At 33.8% G+C, this 16,498-nt stretch overlaps 1 long non-coding RNA gene across 10 annotated transcripts; it reads left to right on the top strand.

Moving 5' to 3' along the window:
• The first annotated feature begins 6,997 nt into the window (after positions 1 to 6,997).
• Positions 6,998 to 10,700, top strand: LOC141623735 (uncharacterized). 10 transcript variants are annotated; one of them, XR_012533570.1, is made up of 7 exons: positions 6,998 to 7,171; positions 8,265 to 9,025; positions 9,174 to 9,272; positions 9,537 to 9,955; positions 10,053 to 10,130; positions 10,261 to 10,309; positions 10,407 to 10,700. It is a non-coding gene; the product is annotated as an uncharacterized LOC141623735 (long non-coding RNA). The 10 variants fall into 10 exon arrangements; XR_012533565.1 differs by having other exon boundaries at positions 9,537 to 9,631; positions 9,712 to 10,130; XR_012533564.1 differs by having other exon boundaries at positions 6,999 to 7,171; positions 8,265 to 8,346; positions 8,892 to 9,025; positions 9,537 to 10,130.
• The last annotated feature ends 5,798 nt before the right edge of the window (positions 10,701 to 16,498 follow it).

A 16,498-nucleotide genomic window follows, 5' to 3' on the forward strand; every position in this document is an offset into this window, starting at 1 on the left:
AGCATGGAGCTGCATTCTGTGGGAATATTTAGAAAACAAGCATTGCAAATTCAACCGCTTAAAGAGCTTGTTAAGTTGTTATGCGCCACCAATGAGGTCCTGAGCTAACGTTACAATTAGATATTAAAAGGATGTACTAAGTTATTTACGCGGTTTGTATCCCAAATAACCTTTTGAATGTACTATTGTTTGTACTTTATACATGGTTAAATAACATTACCACAAAATTAGATGGGTTTTCGGTTATTTACGGTGAACCACAAGAACGAGAAAATTGAATATATTATGAATATGATTAAGAGAAAGTGGGAAATGTATCTAGCTAATTAGAGGTATGTATCTAGCAACTTAAAAGAATGTATCTAGTTAGCTAAAGATATGTATGTATCTAGAAATTTAAGGAAGTGTATCTGACTAGCTAAAGGTATCTATCTAGCAACTTAAACGGGTGTATCTAGGATGCTAAAGGATTGGAAAGGGTCTATTACATATTCAATGTCAACATTTTCGCATTACAATTCTCAATTTCGCCTTCCTCTTATCTAGTGATTATTCGTCAACAAGCATTTATTTTTTCCTTTCTACTTGTTTCGAAATCTGAAAGTAGTAACATTGGTAATTTCAAGCTACGACATTCAGAATATACTCATCAAATGCAATAAATAATGAAAATACATGAAATCGATAACTCAGCAAAGATGAAATCAAACGTCAAATAGGTAATGAACTCCAACATAATTGTGCAAATGATACCCACAAACAAATTACAAGAAATAATAACAACTCGAATCAAATGAGAAACATTCCACCCATCTAATGATAACTACATTGATGAACATTATGTGTAAACAAAAGTTTGTCACTTTCTGAGCAAGGGTGCATTGACATAGGTGCATTAACATATACAATTGTCGTACTCTTCTACTCCACCAAGCAAGATTTATGATTTGGAATGATCAACCAAGTTAATTAAAAACATACTGTAAAATACTTCAAGATATAATACTGGAACTTCCAGACACACTCGTTAATACTTCCAGATACACATGATATTACTATCGGATACACTTGGTATTATTAGTGGATACACATGTATCCACTAGTAATACGAAGTGTATCCGGTAGTATTATCATGTGTATCTAGGTGGTATTTTGTGTATCCACTACCACCACTATCACCACTGCCCCCACTGGCACCGCCACCACTGCCATCACCACCACCAATGATAACCACACCACCACCGCTGCCGCCAACACTTACGACCACGCATACACATTCACCACCTTACTACCATCATTAGTACCACACCACCAGCCCGGCCATCTCATGACCACCACCACTTATCCCACATCAGCGCCACTCCCCATGATGTTGGAATATGTGCCCTCCGACAATAATGCGATCACAATTGTCGATCATATTGATCACATGTTTAAATCTCATTTTAAGAATACGTAAGGGATGATTCATTTTATAGTCAACTGATCAACATTAATCGGTAATGATTGGCTTGCTAGAGTTTGACGCCATCGTGTCGTGGGGACGGTGATGGTCAGTTGATCCCTTAAGGTCACACCTAAAGGATGATGCCCTTATCCGTAAAGTTGATTGATTGTATGACGATACAAGTTAATCAATTCCTTAAAATTGAACAATTCAATTTGTGAGAGACAATATTGATATCCTATTGTAATGGGATTAAATAAGATTTATTTTAGTAATAAAATGCTTTATTACTAAAAATTTTTATTGTTTGAGAAACAATAGAGATAAGAATGAATGGTTGATTATAATTACAAGATGTTGTGAATTATAATTAAATGACCCATTTTATTTATGTGATCAAGTATCACTAGTCAATTTGTTAAATGTAATTTAATTAATTTATAAAATGATATTTATGTGATAAATATGCATTTAATTAATTAATAACATGTATCATACTACATGTGACATATTGTGTGACAAATGACAAATTGACAAAATAAAATGGTAGTCCATTTTATGGTACATGGACCGAAATAATGAGAGTGATGGGTGTTAGTGGGTGAAATATTTTATGGGATAAAATAAGCTAATAATGCCTAGTCTACACCTAGCCTTACATGCCTAAGGTTTTGATAAGAACAAAAGAATAAAGTAAGATGCCTTCTTTGGTATTATTGTAGTGCTCCAACCGTGAGTCACATGATGAGGGAGGCTTTTGTTCTTTAATTATTTCTCTTACATATTCATTCATTCAATACATGCAAAAGTTGATGCATACCTCTCTCTTACACTCTTCATCTTTCTCCAAAATTAGAGAAATCTTGATCCAAAATTGTTCTAAAAGATTACTAAAATTATTAATGTAATATATGAGTGTTAGTAATTAATTTTAAGGTAAACTACTAAACTAATATCTAGCTAATATTATTTAGTGGGGATAAGGGATAGTCTTGGGTGCAATCAAGAGGAGAATCTCTACTTTGGGATTTTGAATGTTCATCCATTATTGGAAAGCTCAAGAACTAACAAGAATGAGATCTTGTTGGTGCCCATATGATGACCGAAATTTATTGGTGAGAAATTGATTTTCTTATCTTATTTATTTTAGTTTGCATGCATAAGATTTGCAATTAATTTTATGACTAAATTAATTAGAACATATATGAATATGTTAAATAATGAGATATAGATTTCTAACAAGCGGTATCAGAGCCAGGTTGTTTGCATGCAAATCGGTTATAGTTTTTCCGAGTTATACGATTAACATATAAAACTTGTAAATTTGTGATATTATGATATATCACGAAAATAATTTATGCATGTTAAATTTTCTGATCCTAAAATGTATTTAGGATATTTTGGTTAATTTATGGATTTTTATTGTTCATTTTATATAATATTGGCATTTAAATGTGATTTTTATGATAAAAATGTCATTTTTGGACGAAAATTAGCTAAACTTCGAATCTTTCAGTGATTTTTGGATATGTTTTCACATATATTATTTTTAGATGATCTGGAAATTTTCATAATTTTATGAGTTCTTATGCTCGAAATATGGATTTTTCATTTTAAAAATCGAATTTAAATGAAAAATAGGTTAGTATGAGAAATATTTCGAATCTGGTCATAAAAATTTAGTATGTTGTCACATGCAATGTTACAAGATGTGTGTAAAATAATAGGCTATAATGAAGTCTTCATGCATGATTTATGAATTTTTGATGAAAAATAGCATAAATAATGACTTAATTAGTGAATAATTGCTAAAACATACTTCATGACTAAGGGAAAAACGTCACATGTTGCATTTTATTATCTTTTTTAGATCTAAAATTGAAAAGTTGATGAATATATTTTTTCTCATGTTTTTATGATTATAATTGTTAAATCCGATAAACCGCAACATTGTTTTTCCCGATAAATTTCGAAATTTTTAACCTAAGTTTTTGAACATTATGAGTGTCATGGTTTTTTTTTCCAGAATGTTCATGAGTTTAAATTTCAAATTTTGAATTTATTTGAAATTTTTGTGATTTATTTGAAGTTTATGGCTTTATTTTGTAATTTTAAGTACTTTTATGAACAATATTAAGAAATATAAGTTAATTATTGTCATAAGCTAGTGGAGACTAATTTTGAGTCCTAAGTTGGTTAGGGTAATTAACTTGTGCATAAATATGATTTTATGTAATTTATTGTGATTTTAAAAGGTTGAATCACGCAAATCCGTAAAAACCGTTTAATATACGATATTGGCTCTTTAAAGGCGCTTTAGCATTAAATTGGGTATGTTCATACATATTATAATGCTGCATTTTATTTATGATTGTCATAATTTTATTTTATGTAATTTTATTTTATGTAATTTTACTTAGTATGGCCTTAGTTTTCAATTGGTATTACCCGAAATGTATGGGAATATCGATTCGGTTGTAATTTATTGTGATTTCGTATCACCGTTTTGTAATTTAATAGATTTATTTTATTTTAATTACAAATGTATAATAGGAAATTATGTAATTTGTTATGTAATTTAATTATTTCGGAGTTCTTTGAAGACGGTGTCACTCAAGAAGGCGATACATAAAGACAATGTTACCTCGAGATGCGTGTCAAAACCGAAGTTCAAGGGACCAATGGAGTTGGTTTCCGAATATGTAATAGTTAATTAGATTTTCTATTTTAGGAAGGCCATACTAGGATTTATTTTATGTTTTGCATTTTATTTATATGTCGCATGCATCGCTAAATCGCCATAACTAAAACATGCATTGTCATTTTAATCGAGTATATCGACCGTGTCAATTATAATTATCGTAGTTCACCGCTTTAGTTCACTTAAAACGTGATAGATAATAAATTGACATGACCTCTCGCTAAAAATAATCAATTGAGACTTAGCCTTACCAAAAATTAGAAACCATGAAGTACCAGTTTCGCAAGGGAGTTGAGCCGGCTTTACCGTAAGACAAACCTTGTTACGTTGGTGAAGTGGGTGATAAATGTCTATCCACCGAATTCATGTTGATGAGGGATGAATCGACCCTACCGTGCCCAACTTGATGTGGATTTGGATCATGGACACATTTATTCGAAATTTGGATTGAGCTCAACGGAAGTATTCGTGACCGTAATCGCATGTATTCCGGGCTAAAGATAAATATTAATGTAATTTTATCGACCAAGAGTTCTAAACGTAGAATCGATTAAAGTGTTAATCCACCGATTTATATTGATAAGGGATGAATCGGCCCTACCGTGCCCAAGTTAATATGAATTTGGATCTTGGAATCATTTATCATAGTTGGGTAGAGGTCACTATGTAAATGCTTTACTTGTTATTTACAAGTATTAATAAAACGATAAATGTTAAGTTTTCCACTATTCCGTTATCATATTGTTCTATTTCTTTACCACAATTCATATACGATATCATTTCGTTTTTGATTCAAATCTCCATTAAAACATCGTAACTAAAGACAAATATGAATTTGCTTCTAAAACCTCAAATGAACCATTGCTAAGGATCTCTTGTAAAGAGTATAGATTAAAGTTATTCATTATCAAACAGGTTTTTGATTCTTGACTAACACATCTACTTACAATGAATTGTTATTCATATACTTAATTGAATTAAGTACCTTGAAGCGATAAATTGTTTTGGTAATTAGATTTGTCAGAATTCGTAATTGACCAAAATAACGCAACCACTTCAATGAAATTTTTAAGACTAAAACGATTGAATTGAAGAGTAATCTTCATAAGATTCAACTTTGCTTCTCTAAGTAAAGACTCTTTGAAATGAGTGGGAGCATTCTCTTAAACCTTTAAGATGAGGACGAGGTTCAAGAAGTAAGGATTATAATGGAATTGATACAAGGTAATGTTAAAGGTAACGTTATTGAGAATGACGATACTAAACCTATCAATCCCAACCAATAAAGTTTCCATTGTCTTAAATGTTGGACACTAGAAAAGGAACTACCCCAAATTATTGAAGAATCAACAAGTTAGTTGTGGGACATCTAATGAGACCTTCTTCTTTAAATGTTTATTTGATTAAACATAAATTTTGCTAGTACTACTTCGTCAATATTAGAAACCAATGGTGGTTTTCATCATTATGTTAAATACATAGGATGATTAGAATATGACGACTAGCAACAATGAAGTCGAGAGATAGAGTCATTGTGTACTAAATCTAGTTTTTGGGTTTGGAGTTGTACTTAATTGTGACTATTAAGTACATAAACTCTAAATAAGAATACAAACTTGTTAAGATACAAAAGAGGTTTCACTTTTGCGACCCTATACACCATAAGTTGATGTATGGCTAGCCCATTATCAAGGTGATTATATTCTAAACCAAACTAGAATAATATATCATGAAGATGATGCAAGACTCAAATTGGTAACCCAAGATCAAACCTTAGATTCTGGAATGATTAACGCAAAGAGTTATCAAGTACTCTTGAAACCATTAGATCTTATGGTGTATGCGTATCTTGTATTCAAAGCGAGATATCTCGTGCCTTTTGGTTGAAAAGGAGATCGAGGTTGTAAATCATCGATCCAAAATAGGTTGATCATTATCTTTTACCAACGATTTAAGTTGACACTAATATGCTCACTTAATAAGGTAAATAGAGAAATCTTTGAAGAAATTCAAAGAGTTCAAGGAATCACGATTTAATCGCGATGGGATTATCAAAGTGATGACTTTGATATAAGCCAAAAGAAATGTGATATAGTATCAACAGTTAATCTCTCTTAACACACATTATGAGATAATGTGTGGTTGAATAAGAAATCAAACGCTATTCGATATGGTTTGGACTTCAATCAAGTTACTTTGAGTTACTTGATCCTTTTGGGGATTTTATCATTTTGTCTAAATTATTTTTCCACTAAATCGTATCATATGAGATATGAAATGGTAAGGGTACCATGCTTGTAAGTTTTCACAAGCACTAGTAGAAAAAACACCTAGCGTCGGTCAATTTACGTCGGTTCTACAAAAACTGACGCAAAAAGTACTTCATTTTGGCGGGAATCCAATTTTGCCCTATAGTCAAGCCTTTTGCGTCGGTTCTTGAAAAACTGACGTATATAATGCGTCGGTTCTTAACAAAACCGATGTATTTGATAAAATACATCAGTTATGTTACCAACCGACTTATTTGACCATTCCCATATTAATTAAAGGGTTTTTTGTCAAACACAACCTTTAAAAAACTTTTTTTTCGAAACACCACCTTTAAAAAAAAAGTTTGTAAAACACAACCTTTAATAATTTTTTTTTGTAAAACACGACATTTTGGCCAAAGTTTAACTACTTGCAATAAGGTGACTTTAAGTCGATATTTGAGGTAGCAAACGAGTTCCATTTGAAGTGTTCTTAGACTCTTTGGAAAGGTGGAAGTACAAGCTTTCCAATGGTTACCAATACGGCGGTGATAGGTGGGTTTATGTGGGGTCTATTGGTATGTAAAGTAAGGTTGGTCAAGGAGTGAATTGGAGAGAGAAATTCACTCCCTTTCCTGCATTCCCTCATTCAGTCGACACCACACCACACCACCGCCCCACCGCCGACCTACCGCCGACCCACTGACGACTCGCCACCGACCCAGTGCCGCCGTCTCACTCTCATCTACTCCTCTAATTCCTAATTTTATATTGGTATGATTTTTACTTAATTTTTTTATTGTAAGTTCTTTTAATAGGGTTTATTATTGTTGTTTACCTACAATTTTGTGTAGTAATTAATTTGTTAGTATGAATTGAATGTAAATCTAGAATTGTTTTAGGGTTAGGGTTAGGTGAAATTGGGGGTTTTCTATTTTGATTAGTTGGTTTGGGTGGGTTAATTTCTGCTTGATTATTGTTTAGTGACAAGTAATTCAGATTAAGGATTGTACTTTATGCAAATTTAAGTGGGTAGTCTTTATAAACAAATTTAGAGTTAGATCTTGATGTTTTTTCATTAGGGTTTGTGATAAAATTGGAGGTTTTTGTATAACTCCACAATCTGTGATTTGTTTTGTTTATCCTTGATTTAGAATGAATCATAATGGTATCCTTCTCTCACTCTTTTTTTCCTCTTCACATTCGCATTTTGTTTAAGTACTCAAGTAGCTGCTTTATTGACCATTGTTCATAAAATAAGATGATGACACCGTTGGAAAATAGGTAAAAAAATAATCTCATAGTGTTGGGTGAGCCCATTAATGACCATTGTTCAAAGTTAGCTCATATTGTTGCATAATACGAGGTCATATTTTGGTTTTGATCAACCAAAATTCGGCTGTGTTTTTAACATATCAGGAAGAAGCCTCAATATATCGTTGCATTTTCCCTAATATACGACCTTCCATGTCACTTCTAGCAATCAAGATCGTGGTACTTATTGTTTTGGATTGAAACTTCAGTCCTTTCACTAAGCAGGATCCGACCCACATCCTGTGTATGGCAGGGTAAACTGCCGAGTCTGAGCATCGCAGTCTAGAAGTCATAAATTTATCATTTGCTGAGTTATCTTGATAGGCTTCGTTTGGAACTGCGAAAGTTGATTCTTGGTTAGTATCTACGCTTCATTAAATACGAGCCCATTAATGGCTGGTATTATGCAACAATATGAGCTAACTTTGGTTGATGTATCAGTTAGAGAGTTTGTCAATCTTTTAGTAATTACTAGGCTTTAGCTGGGTGAGTCCATTAATGACCATTGTTCATAGAAAGTTTGTTCATATCATGTAAATTACTAATCATGAAGGTACAAATGGATTGCATAAGGTGAAGTGAACTCTGCTCAACCAGCTATAGGATCTGCTCTTCAGAACTTTGGGGTCTCTAAAGTAACTCCATTCAAATCACATTTCATTATCCATTCTTTCTAAACTTTAGCTATGACGTCTATAGCTTCACATTATCAACTCTTTACATTCCATTTCATCATATTTTGCATGTCTTAAATATATTCATATGTGTTTCTGATAGGGAATGAGTGTTGGACTTTATCTTATAAATAGACCAGAATGGATGGTCGTAAGGGGTGTCTAAGGCCACGGGCAACCACGGGCGTGGGAACCGGGCCTCCGCTTTTGGTCGCCGGATTACAAGCTTTTATAAATAAAATTCAATACAAACATTGAACTGTAATAGACTTGTGCATTCATATTTGGGGCCTCATTTTCCCGTGTCGCACCGGGCCTCCATTTGTTTTAAGACGGCCCTGATGGTTGTGGATCAAGCCTGCGCAGCTTATTCATTTATCTCAGTTCTTTTAGATGATACACTTGGAATTTTTTTTATTTTACTTCTTACTTCCTTTTTTTGTAATATACCTGCTATATTTGTCAAAGCCAACTGAACTTTTGCTATTTGTTTGTATTGGCTTCAGGTTGAGATGCTCTGAAATATATATACAGTAAATCATGCTGACATACAAGCCATTTTTTGTGTAGTTCTTTCTGAAAAGCTGCTCATAGGAAAGTGGAACGTATACAGATTCGCTATCCTATGCTAAATCCTCCTGTGCGTGTTTCTGCTTGAGAATAGCTCATTGCGCAACGTTTTTTGTTTATTAAAGAAGCTAGAGCGTTCCTTTATTAATAAAAAGATAGAGCAATTTAGGTTAAGAATTCTTGTTTTACTGAAACGTTGTTGATGAAATTTGGAATAGGGTATAATTAGATAGTGCTCGAAGGAAGAAAAAAAAAAGCGGTTTGAAGATTTTGCATTTAACATCAACAAGTCTCATAAGAGCAAAAATCTTTAAGAAGTATGTTTCCCACCTTTTATTTTTGTATTTAAGTTTCAATTCATAGGATTTGGTTAAAGTTGACCTCCAGGGTTTATTTTTTGGGTTTGACTTTGGTTTCAATTGCACTGTTTTCTGGCTTACGGTACAAAGACCTATTGAATACAAACTTGAAATGATATCTACCGCTTCCAAAGTCCTGATAATGTTATACAAGTACTGTGAATTTGATCTTATTCAGCTAGTTACTGAGACTAACACCTATCTAACCGGACATTCATGTAGGTAAAGTAATTACACTGGTTACGGAAAGAAATGACGCACAGGTGCTGATTTCATTGGTTTAATGGCAACTAATTAAATTGGCGGGTTTTGATTTGGTTCGTTATTTCCGTTGGCGTCATTCTACTTTCCGTTGTTAGTTGTTTTCATCTGTCTTATCTGGGGTTTTCGTGTGCAGGCTCCCACATCAGGGACGTACATTCAATATTCCGTCTAAGCTATTGTATCCTGCGGTTTTTAAACCGTTGTTTCCGTGGATATGAGATGGGACTTGTATCAATTTGGTTGTCGTTTTACACTGCAATATGGGGGATGCTAATTTAACCCAGAATTTCGATTGATTATAACCTAATTTACATGTTGAGCCACGTGGTTTGATCGCTGCTTTAAAGTTGGCTTTACTAACACTTCCGAAGGGTTTCGTGAGTTCATATAATATTTGTAGTACTCTAAATACCTAAAATGGATAATTTCATGGCCAGTCATGTTTTTATTTTAACTTACATAAATTTTGCATAGGTTTTATGAACATGCGGTGATTTACTTGTTGCTCCTCGTTCAACTCTTAGACTATCGATTAATATCCTTGCAATGGAGGTAAGCTGCTTTTCTAATGTTCTTATTTAAAATGACTTTGAAATTAGCTTTTATATACCTCAAATGCCATCTTTTTACAACAGTGTTGTTATATCAATTGTTCATTTCTTAACAGTATTTATGATTGTAGGTGCTTTATAAAATGGTGTTGAGGCTTAGGAGGAGGCATCTTGTAGAAGGTATGTGATTATGGCATGTTTTGCTACACTACGTTATCAGAGGAATGGTTGTAGGTTTGCTTATGCATAGATTTGGGAACCTGAAATCATGCTATAGGAAATCAAAAAGGACATGCAACACACATCAGATTTCAGATGGAGCTCGCTCGCAAAAGTGCGTGTTGTACCTGGTTGCTTCAGCTGGTGGTGTTCATGGCATATGTGTATCTTAAGTTAGCTTTATTACTCGTTCATTTGTAATCTAGACACAAGTAATATAGTTTTATGTAACTAGATGTTTAGAGAACATTTAGTATAGATTAGCTTAGTAACTAAGACGTTTGTGGGATTATTTGTACTTTGGATTGTATTTGGAACGTTATTGAGTTGAATAAGATGTAATGTTGTTTTACATGTGATGTATTATTGGTTGGTTGGATTTCTCGTTGCAAGTTTTTAAGTTGGTATTCGGATTGTGAGTTTTATGTAATTTTGGCAGCAAATTTTTATATTAAAAAAAGCATTAATAAATTGCGTCGGTTTTGAAAGAAATGATGCAAATGAGAAAAATGAATTGGCCCTAAAACAAAATATCAATTGCATCGGTTATGATAACAAATGACGCAAAAAATAAAGAAAATGCATCGGTTCTATAAAAAACTGATGCAAATGGTGAAGCATTTGCGTCGGTTGTACCTACAATTGCGTCAGTTCTTAAAACACAACTGACGCAAATGGTGTTTTTTTGCGTCAGTTTTTAAGATACAACTGACGCAAATGTTGAACTTTTTGTGCCGGTTTCACAACTGACGCATATCAAATACGACCCCTTGATATACGTCAGTCAGAAACCGACGCAAAAGGCCCTCTACAACTGACGCAATAGAGTGTTTTTCCATTAGTGAAGAAACAAATGCCCATTTTTCCCTTTTCAATTATCACGAGTACACCGGGTTTGTGGCTCGTGAAGCTGTCTTTCTAAAATACTAGTTTATTTCTAGAAGACAGAGTGGGAGAAAATTATTCAAGAGCCACAAAGAATGTTATGTCGCAAGAAACTGGTCTTTCTTGGCTACATGAGACGTTTTGTAAGATGTTGTTTCTTTAAAACCTAGGAGGTTAAATTCGTCACTTGTTAAAGATGATGAATTTATGCTACTTTTAAGAAAGTAAAGAGCTTATAACTTACAAAATAAATTGTTTGATTCAAGTTGATTACTTCTGGAAAGTAATGAATAAATGACTTACATAAGAATGTTTAAGTCACAACTCACTACAGGGCTTAGAGCCATGAAAATCCGAAATAAAAAGGCTTGATTAGTGACAAAGGGTTTTACACTAATAAAGAGAGATTTCAAAGCAAGATTGGTTGCAAAGGGTTTTGCACTAATTGAAATGCTCAAGTCTATTTGGTTCTTCTTAGGGATTGTGTTTCATTATGAGGATATGCATACAACAAGTGAATCTAAAACCCACTTTTTCAAAAGAAGGAATGTATTCAATACATGTCATGAGTTTTATAGATTCTTACAATCCCAAGATAATGTGAAACTTAAGAGAGGATCTTAAGTAGGACATCAATGAGTTGGAATCAATGATTTGATCATATTATAAAACTTTTCTCGATAAGTCGAGAAGTTGTTTTTATACATGATGTTTAGTGGGAGTTACGGAAATTTTAATAGTCTTATATGTGGATGACATTTTGATCATTGCGAATGATTTAAGACATTGGAGAAATATAATACATCTTTAATATCCAGATTTATGGAAATAAATCCACATGATATTAGCATCAAATAAGAAGTCTTATGTGTTGATAAGATTCATGACTAATTCAATTGAGTTGAACATATTTGATTGATTCCACCGCTTTCTTGCCGGATCAATTAAATAAGTAATGATGTATAACACTTCATATGCTTTGAGTATGATGAATTGTTTCAAAATCGAATTTAAGTAATCTTTACCAAGTAAGCCATAAAGATTACCCTTAAGTGCTTGTAGAAGCATTAAGGAAGTAAAGCAAAGTGTTTATGATGCAATTTTTGTGTAAGGGTGTTACACAAATGACAATTGACAATTGAGATTGCGCATGGTTTCCGACAAAACCATAATCAAAACACATAAGGATGGTTAAGATACCATTGTGGCTATGATATTTAAGAAATGGATTTTCTAGAATCGTTCTAGGCAATAAAGAACAATGAGAAATATTTACAATGGAAATTGAGTACACTTGCAATCATGAGATGTGCAAGAAGGATGAGTCCCGCACACTGTGAAAACAGTGGGAGCTTTTCTAAGGCTAGAGGGCCTATGTCTTGATTGGATCTTGACACGTACTCAGAAAGTTTTGTAATGCAAATGTATACATTACAAAGGAAAACGAGTATGTAGTAAGGTTGAGTAAGGTACAAGAAGTTGATAAAACCTACTAACTAAAGCCTTCTCATAGGCTAAACATGATGAGTCATGTCATTTCAATTGAATTGAAATGAACAACTACATACAAGATCAAATTAGATTATAGAACATGAAATAGTAATCAGGCATTGACTATTCATATGTGATAATCGCATTTGTCGTTCGAGTTTTTCTTTAAAACTCTTTTATTATACTTTGTTACATCCAAACGGGTTGTAGAGACAACGTTGAACCCCATTAAAGTGAACCCGGATTAACATGGTAGTCGCCCATAGTCACTTGTATGAGGTGACGTCTCGAAGTGACTAGAGTGTGATGCGATTGATGGCAAGTTCAAGTGCCATAGAGTCATGTGAGATGACTAGTCGATCACATAGGCAGACTGTTAAGAACACTTTGTCGGACAGTGACCGCTTATAGAGTTCTGGCAAATTTATATAGCCTGGTCGTGGCGAGAGCTACTATAGTATTCTAATGAGTCGATTCTTTTGACTAAATACTGTTCGTCTAAGATGGCACAGTTTCAGATTAACTTTGATTTGTGTTACTACGACCTTCGTAAATGGGGTCAAATGGGCATATTTTGGGTTATGATGGCTGTGGCTAGTCGAAGGGGATAAGTGTGATAGGAATTGTCCACCCCTTTGTCAGGGTTAAAACAATATCTCAGGGCCACTCGAGGAGTAATGAACTGGAAATGCGTGGCCACGCTCGGAAGGTATCTATGGTAGATAAATTCCGGTCAATCAGTTATTCTCCAGATCGAGGAAACCACTCTCGATATGATCACTTGCAAGTACGACCCGAAAGATACCTTGCATTGAGTGGGAGATAGTAATAGGACAAGAGAATTGGTGACGCACACTTGTCGAGGACAAGTGGGAGATTGTTGGAATATGTGCCCTCCGACAATAATGCGATCACAATTGTCGATCATATTGATCACATGTTTAAATCTCATTTTAAGAATACGTAAGGGATGATTCATTTTATAGTCAACTGATCAACATTAATCGGTAACGATTGGCTTGCTAGAGTTTGACGTTACTGCCGTGGGACGGTGGTGGTCAGTTGATCCCTTAAGGTCACACCTAAAGGATGATGCCCTTATCCGTAAAGTTGATTGATTGTATGACGATACAAGTTAATCAATTCCTTAAAATTGAACAATTCAATTTGTGAGAGAGAATATTGATATCTTATTGTAATGGGATTAAATAAGATTTATTTTAGTAATAAAATGCTTTATTACTAAAAATTTTTATTGTTTGAGAAACAATAGAGATAAGAATGAATGGTTGATTATAATTACAAGATGTTGTGAATTATAATTAAATGACCCATTTTATTTATGTGATCAAGTATCACTAGTCAATTTGTTGAATGTAATTTAATTAATTTATAAAATGATATTTATGTGATAAATATGCATTTAATTAATTAATAACATGTATCATACTACATGTGACATATTGTGTGACAAATGACAAACTGACAAAATAAAATGGTAGTCCATTTTATGGTACATGGACCGAAATAATGAGAGTGATGGGTGTTAGTGGGTGAATTATTTTATGGGATAAAATAAGCTAATGATGCCTAGTCTACACCTAGCCTTACATGCCTAAGGTTTTGATAAGAACAAAAGAATAAAGTAAGATGCCTTCTTTGGTATTATTGTAGTGCTCCAACCGTGAGTCACATGATGAGGGAGGCTTTTGTTCTTTAATTATTTCTCTTACATATTCATTCATTCAATACATGCAAAAGTTGATGCATACCTCTCTCTTACACTCTTCATCTTTCTCCAAAATTAGAGAAATCTTGATCCAAAATTGTTCTAAAAGATTACTAAAATTATTAATGTAATATATGAGTGTTAGTAATTAATTTTAAGGTAAACTACTAAACTAATATCTAGCTAATATTATTTAGTGGGAATAAGGGATAGTCTTGGGTGCAATCAAGAGGAGAATCTCTACTTTGGGATTTTAAATGTTCATCCATTATTGGAAAGCTCAAGAACTAACAAGAAGGAGATCTTGTTGGTGCCCATATGATGACCGAAATTTATTGGTGAGAAATTGATTTTCTTATCTTATTTATTTTAGTTTGCATGCATAAGATTTGCAATTAATTTTATGACTAAATTAATTAGAACATATTTGAATATGTTAAATAATGAGATATAGATTTCTAACGACGCCAGTGACCACCACCACTTATCCCACATCAGCGCCACTCCCCACGACGCCAGTGACATATCTGACCACCCTCATGACGTCGGCGCTTAGCCGACCACTGTCGTCATACCCATTCTCATCTCCATGACCACGCTTACTCCCACCTTCACTCTCCTTAAATCGACCACCACCAACCTAGATCCCCTATATAGAATAGTCTCTCTTAATAGATCTACGAAAAAAAAGAGTCGATTTTCGGAAAACAATCTGCTGAACACCCATTTTAAGCCTCAGGTGAATAAACTAACGACATTCCCGGAAAATTCCGGTCAGATGCAGCCCATTTCGATCGACAATGGATTAAATTGTGGTGGTGGCGCGGCTAGTAAGTGAAGACGGTGACAGGAGAAAGGAAAGTCAACGAATGGTCAGTGATGGTAGAGTTGCGGTGTGCTGGCGAGGTTTATGCCGGAGCTCCGGCGACTATGTTGGTGCTTGACATGACGACTTATGGTACTGGTAATGGACAGGGGTAAGTGAGGTTAGGGATTTGGGTATTTAAGTTTACGAGGGAGAGGAGAGATAGTGAGTGATATAAGGGGTTTATTATAAGCCTTTGATCTAACTGATCCAAGGGCTGTGAAGCAGTTCGTAAGTTCGCACCGTAAGATAGTTCGTACGAGATCCTGATTCTATATATATATATATATATATATATATATATATATATATATATATATATATATAGAAATAGGATCACATGAGTCCACCTTATCTTTTTGAGTCTGTGAGTCCATGATATAATATCACATGTTATATTAAATAATATCACAGCTTATAGTATCACACGTTATACTAAACAATATCACAGCTGGAAAAAAACTTTTTGAAAAAACAAATTGAAAAAAAAAATCGTGATATTATTTTGTAATACAATATCACACGTTATGCTAAACAATATCACACGTTATACTAAACAATATCACAGCTTTCACGAAAAAAAAATTGTTAAAAAAACTTCCGAAAAAAATAATTTCGTGATATTTTTTTGTAATACAATATCACAAGCTATGCTAAACAATATCACACGTTCTACTAAACAATATCACAGTTTACACGAAAAAAAAAATTGTTAAAAAAAATTTTTGGAAAAAAAAAATTCAAAAAAACAATTTTCGAAAAAAAAAATCATCATGGCATTCTAAAATTTCTGACATGGCATTCTAAAATCTTCGTATGTCGTCAAGTTACGCTTACACATTCTTCTTAAGCTTTCCGCGTTTTGCCTTAACCTTCTCTGCCTTCCCACTAACACCGTTACTTTGGTTACTGACTGATTCCTCTTGGGCGCTACACATCTGAGACTTTAACTTCAAGCCTAATCCGAACTTTTTGGACACTTTACCCCAAGCGTTCGAGCCCTTTACTCGGCCCAGGTTTTCGATCTCCTGTCTCATGGTTGAGCACTCTTTCTCGAGCTCAGAGACTCGCATTCTCATGCTATCCATTCCTACCTTGAAGACCTGGTTCTCCCTTACAGCTGTAGCCCAACCACCTTCGTTTGACCCGCCCATATTACCTCTCAGCTGTTTTGACCCGT

This window comes from Silene latifolia, chromosome X (assembly GCF_048544455.1).
Source record: "Silene latifolia isolate original U9 population chromosome X, ASM4854445v1, whole genome shotgun sequence".
NCBI classification, from domain to species: domain Eukaryota; kingdom Viridiplantae; phylum Streptophyta; class Magnoliopsida; order Caryophyllales; family Caryophyllaceae; genus Silene; species Silene latifolia.